Genomic DNA, 9,736 nt, shown 5'->3' with positions numbered 1-9,736 from the left:
TTATGGGCACTTGTTAAATTAAAGGGAAAAGAAAGTTAAGGAGGCAAAGTCAAGAAAAAAGAAATTTGATGGTGAGTCTTGAGTTAAAACATAATGTTTTGAACATTTCTTGTGATTGATCATGACCTTCAGGTATAGGATCCATCAAAGTACAACTTCAGTTCTCAAAGGTCACATTGTCACTAGATGAGCTGCAACCATCAGTTATAATGTTATTTGAAAAATCTTAGATATGTGATATAAGGAATACAAGTCAAGCTCTACAGAAACAGTCAACAAATTGAAAGATGACATCTCTCAACTGTGCTACGATAGCAATTTTTCTATACAAGTGTTTGACCATTACCTCTTGAATTATCTGTGTTTTCTCTTTTCTTTTTAACCCTCTAGGCATGATTTCTATATTGTTTCTTTTTACATTATTTTAGTAGGACACTTGATCTACTTTTTAAAACATTGATAAGTAACACAATAAGAGAAAATACACCGCTATTAAGGTAAAAAGAAAGTGTCAGAGAATTTTAAGTCTTTTTTTGTAAAAAAAAAAAAAAAAAAAAAGAAAAGAAAGAAAGAAAGAAAGAAATGTCCTTATGAAGACACCTTAGGCCCAAAGAAGCTTCAGATGATAATATTCAATCAGAAGAACCTTACATCCTGTATAAAATCTGACTAATTGAAAGATAAAGATGTTTTTAAAAGTTATTTAAAGATTTGAAAAATATTCCACTAAGTTTAGAATATCTTCAGCCCCAATACACACATCAATATTATCTTAAATAACATGAAAATGGCTAACAAGACAGGAGCCTAGTTCCTGAGTAGTACACCCTTGGAGTAATCATTAATTCATTTCTTGGATTGTACATAAAATCGGAGTCAAAAAAGGAAAAAGAAGAGGAAGTCTGAAAGTTGGGGTAAATGAATGCTGCATCACAGAAGAGAAAGAAAAAGGAAATCTGTTAGCATATCACCCTCGTTTGCCTCATTCACACAGAGTGGAAACTTTTCCATGAAAACTTATTGTATCACTCAGTTTGCCATTGCTATCACAAATTATTTGAAAAACTAGCTTAAGGAAAGAAAGGTTAACCTGTGCCTATGTTCTCTAAGGTTTCTCTCCTCTGTCTAGTGGCACTATTCCTTTAAGGCATGTTAAATGCAAAATCATAATGGTAGGAGGCAGTTATCTTAGTGCATCATGGCAGCCATGAATCGGATAAAGGAAGAGAAGATGAGGTATAGAGTTAAACAGCAAGTCTCCATTAACCTACCTCTTTCTAGCAGGCCCCACTTCCCAAAGCTTCCAGCATCTCCCAGAACAGTGTCACCAGTTGAGAAGTGTTCCAATCCTGAGCCTATTGGGACATTTTAAATTCGAATCATAATTGTTACCTTACCTAGTAAAATACTGAATTCTACCATTATCCTGATTCTTCTTTGCTGTCTTCAATTTCTATAGAAACTTTTTGCAAAATATTTGTTACTTTGTTCAGTGTTATAGTCAGATCAAGAAATGCATAGGTGCTAAGCACGTTTTTAGAGCCAAATCCCCATCATTGCAAAATCTTTTAAAGCTCAAAAGAGATGTTACTGTTTTAACAGTATCCGAAAAGAAGTGAACACAGCAAACTGTGCAAAACCTTGAGTAAATATGGCCAAAGAGGAGGCATTCTCAGTTGATTAGGGTAAAGCAAATTGATACTTCAGAATCAGTTCATGCAGCAGATGCCTGGCACCTTTTCAGTCCATCTAGAAGCATTTGCAGAGGACAATGAAGGGGCCTGGCTTATACTCCTGCTTGATGACCCACATCTGCTCGAAGGTGGACAGGGAGGCCAGGATGGAGCTGCCAATCCAGACTAAGTACTTGCACACAGGAGGAGCAATGACCTTAATCTTCATTGTGCTGCTTTCTAGGGCTGTGATCTTCTGCGTCCTGTCAGCAATGCCTGGGATACATGGTAGTACCACCAGGTAGCACCATGTTGGCATACAGGTCCTTGCAGATGTCCACATCACACTTCATGATGGAGTTGAGTGTAGTCTCATGGATGCCACATGACTCCATGTCCAAGAAGGAAGGCTAGAAGAATGCCTCTGGACACCGGAATCACTCATTGCCTATGGTGATCACCTGCACATCAGGCAACTCATAACTCTTCTTCAAGAAGGAGGAGAATGCAGCAGTAGCCATTTCTTGCTCAAATTCCAGGGCCATATAGCGCAGCTTCTCCTTAATGTCACACACAATTTCCCACTCAGCCTTGGTGGTAAAGCTGTAGCCCCACTAAGTCAGGATCTTCATGAGTTAGTCTGTCAGGTCCAGGCCAGCCAGGTCCAGATACAAGATGGCATGGGGAAGGGCACTGTATGTGTGACCCCCCCTTACCGGAGTCCATGACAATAACAATGGTGCACCCAGATGCATACAAGGACAGCACTGCCTGAATAGCCATGTACATGACTGGGGTATTGAAGGCTTCAAACATTATCTGCATCATCTTTTCTCTGTTAGCTTTGGGGTTCAGAGGGCCCTAAGTCAGAAGCAGCTGCCACCCACAGCTCATTGTAGACAGTATGGCACAAGCTCTTCTCCATGTCATCCCAGTTGGTGACAATGCTGTGCTCGATAGGATACTTTAAGGTCAGGATGCTTCTCTTGCTCTGGTGCTCATCACCCATGTACGAACCTTTCTGGCAGATGCTTATCATGGTGCCCTGAGCAACCAACGATGTTAGAAAAAATGGCCCTGGGAGAGTCGTCACCAGCAAAGCCAGCTTTGCACATGCCAGAGCCATTGTCAATGAGTGCGATGATTTCTTCTTCCGTTGTTATCAGCAAAGCATAGGGTGACGGAGCAGCAAGACATAATTGGGGGCAGAGTGTGAGCCAGGACCTTGTACCTTTGTTGTTGTTGTTTGTTGTTTAAGTTTTTGTTTATTTTTTATTTATTATAATTTATTCATATTACATCATGTTTGTTATCCCATTACATGTATGTCCTCTGAGAAATACATGCTTTCTGGTAGGGAAGAACTTTTAGCTGTTCTACTTTGCTGAAATTTAAGCTGGACAAGTGCTGAAATTTTTCTTAAAATATTTTGTTTCACTATCAAAAATTTTACATACATACATAGCACAGTATCCATACATCCTGTTAGTCCTCTTTTGTCTAGTAAATTCCATTAATCCTTAGTCTTCAACTAACTTATGCATGTCTTATTTAAGGAATATTTTTTAGGACCTCCTAGATTAGTTCCATAGCTGATATCAAAACAATGGATATAGCTCATTGTAATTACTTGATACATGCACTAAGCCCTCCTAGGCTGAAGTTATGTCACTTTCATTCACAGATGAATTCTTATAAGATGCATGGTTCCAGACATAAAATAAGTAGTGAGCATGTTTTGCCAAGGTAGTAATAAAATGTGGGGCCTAATGCTTGCAAGGCCAGTGCTCTAAAACTGACCTACATGGCTCCACCTACCCCCAGCATCCTTACTGAATGTTCAGTGATTAAATAACAACCACTATGTACATAAATGAGGAAGCATACAGCCTAAATTTAGGTAGGACCAGTACTTAAATGAGGTTCATGTAAAGAAACTGAAAGAATGAATACCAGTGCAAAACAGGTTAAAATATAAGGCTCAGAAAACTTCAGTAGTTCATTCCAATACATGAAGATAACTACATTAACTATACTGTTCTATTTAGAATCTGGATCTCAGTTATACAACCAAAATTTTGGGAAGCTTGTCACTAAGACAGGAATAGCACATTAAGAGGCTTGCCAAGCCTGAGGCTGACTAAATGAACACATTCAATAACTGTTTCTTAATTGTATCTTAACTGTCAACAGCCATTGTTGCAGTGCAATGCATATTGTAGCTCCAACATATAAGCTAACCTTCTAGTCCAGCATTTACTGAATCAGCAAATAATATTTGTTTCATATTTCCAGAGAAAGAAAAAATTGCAGGGATGTTTGATTCCCAAGGCAATAAGGTTAGATAATAACTTCTCAAAAATAATTATGAATATATTTAAAGATTTCTTATATGTATAAAGTTATACTCAGACACACACACACACACACACACACACACACACACACACACACATGAACTCACACACACAAACACATGCACTCACACATGCACACACACACCCAGACACATATATACATACATACAACAGACAGACACACACACACACATACACACATGTGTGTATATATATATGTATATACATGTATATACATATGTATCAAATAGTATATATAGCAGCCCATCCAATACTAAGGGAACATTGTAGAAAGCTGTATAGGAAGAATATAAGAGCTCAAAAACAGGATAAAGCCTATAAAATGTCATCCTGCAGGCACAACCACTGTAATCATGAACTCTCAGTAACTGGTTACTTGCATGGGGCCTGAACAGCCATGGAATAGATAAGGGCTAATCGGGTCCTACCACTTACTGTGGGACTATTGTCTCTTGATAGATTCTGAAAGAGGAGAACCATTGTTTTCAGTTGTCTATCCAGTGCTGAGTCCACCAGGCTCCAAACTCATGGTCTCACAGGCAGATTTTATTAAGCTCAGTGGAAGACAAACCAAAACAAATAAGCATAGATGTGAGAAAGAAATTTGCAGGGGAAATTTCTTTGTATCATTGGGTTCATAGAGGGTGAGGGTTGAGAGTAATCAGTTTGCATTATATGCATGTATGAAATTATCAAAGGAATCTTTGAAACTGTGATACACATTTAAAAATCATCCAATCAATAAATCTGTGAAACAATCGAACAAATAGTTCTCAAAAGAAGTAGACATGAGCAATAATAAAATGTTCAGCATTCTTAGTCACAAGGTAATTTTAAAAAATGTACATTAAGATCCCATCTCCCTCTCTTCAGAATTTCTATCATTAAGGGAATAAATTACAATAAGTGCTGTTAGGGATGGAGGAGAAAAATGAATCTTTATATACTTCTTTTGTGTGTGTAAACTAGATCCAGCTACCATCTATGGAAATCTGTATGGAGTTTCTTCAAAAATGTGGGCATGGAAATGCCATACAATCCAGCTATACCACTCCTGATTATATACTTGAAATAATCAAAATCAGCACATCATAGTGATACCTGTATATTCTTGTTTATTGAGGCTGCATACAAAATATGCCAGCAGTTGAATGGATAAATTATATGCTATGTATATATGCAATAGAGTTTTATTAAATTATATCATTTAAAGCAATATAGGTGAATGGCTGTCTATCATTGTGTCAACCAAAATGTGTCAATATTGGAAGGACAAATATCAAGTGTTTTCTCTCACATTTAATCTTTGGGGTGCATGAAAGTCAAAGGGGGACTTTTTGGAAAAGAGAAGGGGCAAGGAGGAGGTTGGAATAAGACTGGACTGAGCAATGGGCATGGTTCTAAGAAAAGCACATGATATATGCACACAATGTAATGAAATCCATAATTTCTACAAGAACATATACATACATAAACTAAATGATGTCTAAAATTTAAAAAGAAGCATGTAGAATCATTAAATACTAGAATATATGCAGACCCTGAAAGCTTGGTATTAAGTGAAAGAAGCTGATACTAACGCAATATATTGTATGATTCTATTTAGAAATACCCAAAATCGGCAAGTCTGTAAAGACAGAGAAGAGATTACTGTTTTTCATGGCTGACAGCAGAGGAAAGAGGAAATGAAGAAGTAGGACAACTGTTCTGTAATGGATAAAACATGCTGAGTTAGATAGTGGCAGTGCTTGTTCAACTTTAGATATAGTGGAATGCAATTGATTTCACACTTTCTTTTTTAATAATTTATTCAGATTACATCTGAACTGTTATCCCTTCACTTGTATCTTCCCATTCCCCCCTCCCTCTTCTACCCTATTCCCCTCCCGTAGGTCTGTGACAGACGGGGACCTCCTCCCCCATCATATGATCATAACCTATCAGGTCTCATCCAGATAGCCTACTTCCCTTTACTCTGTGTGCCACCAGGCCTCCCCACCAAGGGGAAGTGGTGAAATAGGGGGCACCAGAGATCATGTGGGTGAATTTTTGTTGTGTGTGAGTTACATCTCATTTTGCAAAAGAGAATAATTTGGTATAGGGCTTGGAAGATTCTGAATATAGTCACAAAATGTTACTATTCTGTGGAAAGTTCTGTTTAATTGATCCTCTCCCAACCTAAAAGAATAATTCCCAATAAAATTAATGTGGTGGTTTAGATCTCAGGCTAGTTCAGCAAAACTGCAAGTCAATGCTGCTATAAAATATAAATTGTGCTTTCACATATGCTATAAATTTTACAGGTATAAGGGAAAGGAAAAAGAGTACTAAGTCATGGAATGGTTATGTATAAAAACACATTTCTACTATTAGCTCCTATTTTAGCCAGGTTTGGCCTTTCATTGGTGGTAAAACAATGTTCTAAAATGTTAGGCTACTGGCAACTAATCTGCCATTTATTGGTTCCCCAAGGTTCTCTCCCAGCTCAGTCAGCAAAAGCATAACATGTTTATGGCCCCAAGGAAGGCTGTTAGGCAGAATTAAAGAAAGGAGGCTTTTCATTTGATGAGTTTTCAATTTCTTAGTAGATCATTTTTATTTAAAGAAAAGGATTCTTACATTTAGGGAAATACTTAGAGTTATGTGAGTTGCTAAATTCTATGTCTTTTGACCTTCAGATGATAAGCTCTGTGTAAACTGGGAATGAATGAAATTCATCACTCTTTCACATGACTGTACCTTCCTTCTCATACTTATTTAGTAGTTCATGTGAATACTGTCAGGTTTATAGTATGGGAGACAAATCTTCCAAGAAAAATGCAAAATGGACACTGAAGAGGTTTCACATTCAATTCAAGAGCAAAAGATGATAGAGCAACTATTTGGAAATTTTAAACCAAAACTAAGAGGACTGTGAAGCCCACATTCTCCAAGTGTATCTCTGAGTGTGGAAATACTTACTGAAGCATCATCAAGATAATGTGCCTTGGAAGGCAAAGGGAATACATGGGTGGAGTTATTTCTTAGATACCACATACCTCACCCATAACTAAATGAGAAATGTTTCCAGGATTTATGAGGAAAAACTCACCTTGAAATCATCTCCTTGGTGCCAGCCAAAACACCAGAAAGACATAACATAATACATCAGTGATATAAGGTACACTGCACATCAGATCTAAGTGCTACTCTGGGGAGAAAGTGGGTAGAAGAATCAATCCTCAATTGATCAATGATTTATTCAAATCATCTGTCAAAACATGACATTTAAAACTGACCTTGAATGAGCCAGTTTAGGTTATTACCAAGTTAAAGGCATAGTCACGTAAAGACTCATAAATCATTCATTATACCTCTTCAACATCTCAGTACAGTAGCTTTTAGTAGTCTCATCTAAGCCTTCAACTGATGGTATGCATGCAACAAATACTTATTATGTGTCTACTGTATGCCATCTCTTGAATAAATTGTGGCAAAAAAATAAAATAAACAAACTAACAAACAAACAAAAATAAATAAATAAATAAATTGTGGCGGCACATCAAAGGATAGTTAAACATGTACTGTGTATTCTGAAACTGCTCTATCTAGTGGGAGAGACAGGAAAGTGACTGGTGCTTGTTGGCTGTCACCCTAACTTCAGGCTTAATAAGAGATCCTGCTTCAAATAAGCAAGATAATAAGTGATAAAGGAAGAGGTCCATGTTCTTGTCTGACATCCACGTGTGCACGGATAATTTACTCTCTTTAATCAACTGTCACATACATGTTCTGAGATGAGGAAAATCAGAGTTATTGAAGCCACTTTAAAAGACTATAACTTATCTATTCAAAAATAATTTCTAAAAAAATTTATATTTACCCAAAGTGTTATCTAGCAGCATACTGATTGATTATTTTAACTAAAGCTTAAGAGTTTGGGTAAATATATCTTTCAGTAAAGGTACTATATAGAGACTCAAATAAATATGTAGAAGTGTTGCAAGGGGAGGGGAAACATGAAGGAGAACAGCAGCTGAAGTTCAGAGATAGGAAAGACCATCAGCCCAACAATTCTACCTGTTAAGTAAGGCCTATCTCTTGGACAAAGCAATATGGTGTGGATGGCTGGATTATTGGCACTTTCTGCCTTTTGAATTGAATACAAACTCAGTCATATAAAGAGAAGACAGAGGACTTTAGGATTATTATAGTATGAAAGTAAGCCTTCAAATAAATAAGGTATCATTTTTCCTTTCCAATGTGAGGCTGGAAGAATGATTCCATCTAATAGTGTGGAAGAAACAGGAAAAAAAGAGAAGGAATGTTCTGCCATCAAGATGGTGTTCTTAGTATACCCCATCAGCAGTCATAAGCATGTCCATGGAGCACACTTTAGGAAGTGCACCCTGTGAGCACTCAAAGGAATCTGGACACTTACCATCAAGAAGCTGGGGACTCTAGTTGTGTGCTTTCGACGCAGGCCCAACAAAGTTGTCTGAGGCAGAGGAGTGAAAATATTCCATATGGTGTCTGTGTTCATTTGTCCAAAAGATATAATGAGGTTCAGGATTTGCCAAACAAGCTATACATTTTAGTAACCTATGAACCTGCTACCACATTTTTAAAAACCTATTTCTCTCTCTCTCTCTCTCTCTCTCTCTCTCTCTCTCTCTCTCTCTCTCTCTCTCTCTCTCTCTCTCTCTCCAAATAGTATTAGTTTCATATAATACATGAGAGTATACAAAATGAATACTTTGCTATGGAATAAAAAAAATCAATTAGGGGATCAGTTAACTTCTAATTGTTGAAAAGGAAATATAATGTAATTGTGGAAGAAAAATATATATAAGTCATTCCTGAAAGGCCACTGTGGGGTCTATATCAACAGGAGTAGTGGCTGTCCCTGACTCTGTTGCCTGTCTTTGGATCCCTTTCCCCTAGCTGGACAGCTTTGTCTTGCCTCAATGGGAAAGGAAGGTCTTAGTCCTGTTGCATTGACATGCCAGGGTAGGTTGGCAGTCCTTGGGGGCCTCGCCTTCTCTAAGAAGAGGGGGGACATGAGGGTGAGACTGAAAGGAGAAGAGGAAGTGGGCTGGGATTAGGCTGTAAAGCGATTAAATTAATAATTAAAGGGGAAAATAGTCCAGACAAAGTTAGAAGATCTCTGGGTAAGGTAGAATGAAGCCACATGTATTTCTGCATTAGCAACCAAGATATTCACCAGAGGTGGAAAAAAGACATTAAAAAAACATGGTTAAATAACAGTTAAGCTATGTATCTGAAAAAAAAAGAATGACTTAAAGCAACAGGATAATATTTTCTAAAATAAAATGTAGCTCAGAAAATATTATTTCTGATTATTATTATTATTATTATTATTATTATTATTATTATTATTATTATTATTATTATTATTGGCTTTCCATACCTGTTCCTCTATGCTGCTGAAGGAAGCCTCTTTGATGATGACCAGACAAGGCACTGGTTTATTAGTATAGCAGAATGTCATTAGAAATCATTTATTTGATTTTTTCCAGGTCTGTTTTTATTTACCCTGGTTCTCTAGGCTATCCAGTGTTCAGTTCCTAATCACCCATGCAGTATAAGGTGTGGGCTGACTCTCACCCTCACCTCAGAGATTGCGGGGACCCAGCAGTTGTCAGCAAAAAGGCTTCCTCCAGCAGCTGTTGGGAGTAGAGGCAG

At 37.4% G+C, this 9,736-nt stretch overlaps 1 pseudogene across 1 annotated transcript; it reads right to left on the bottom strand.

Moving 5' to 3' along the window:
• Positions 1-1,749: 1,749 nt before the first annotated feature.
• On the bottom strand, positions 1,750-4,531 carry LOC311602075 (actin, cytoplasmic 2-like; annotated as a pseudogene). The gene is made up of 2 exons: positions 4,480-4,531; positions 1,750-2,823 (listed from the first exon to the last, which is right to left on the bottom strand). The product of its transcript is annotated as an actin, cytoplasmic 2-like (transcript).
• Positions 4,532-9,736: the final 5,205 nt, after the last annotated feature.

Source organism: Acomys minous (assembly GCF_964271855.1).
Source record: "Acomys minous genome assembly, chromosome: 7".
Lineage (NCBI taxonomy): Eukaryota > Metazoa > Chordata > Mammalia > Rodentia > Muridae > Acomys > Acomys minous.
Note: the sequence above shows the minus strand (reverse complement) of the source record. Positions and strands in the feature narration are given on the sequence as shown.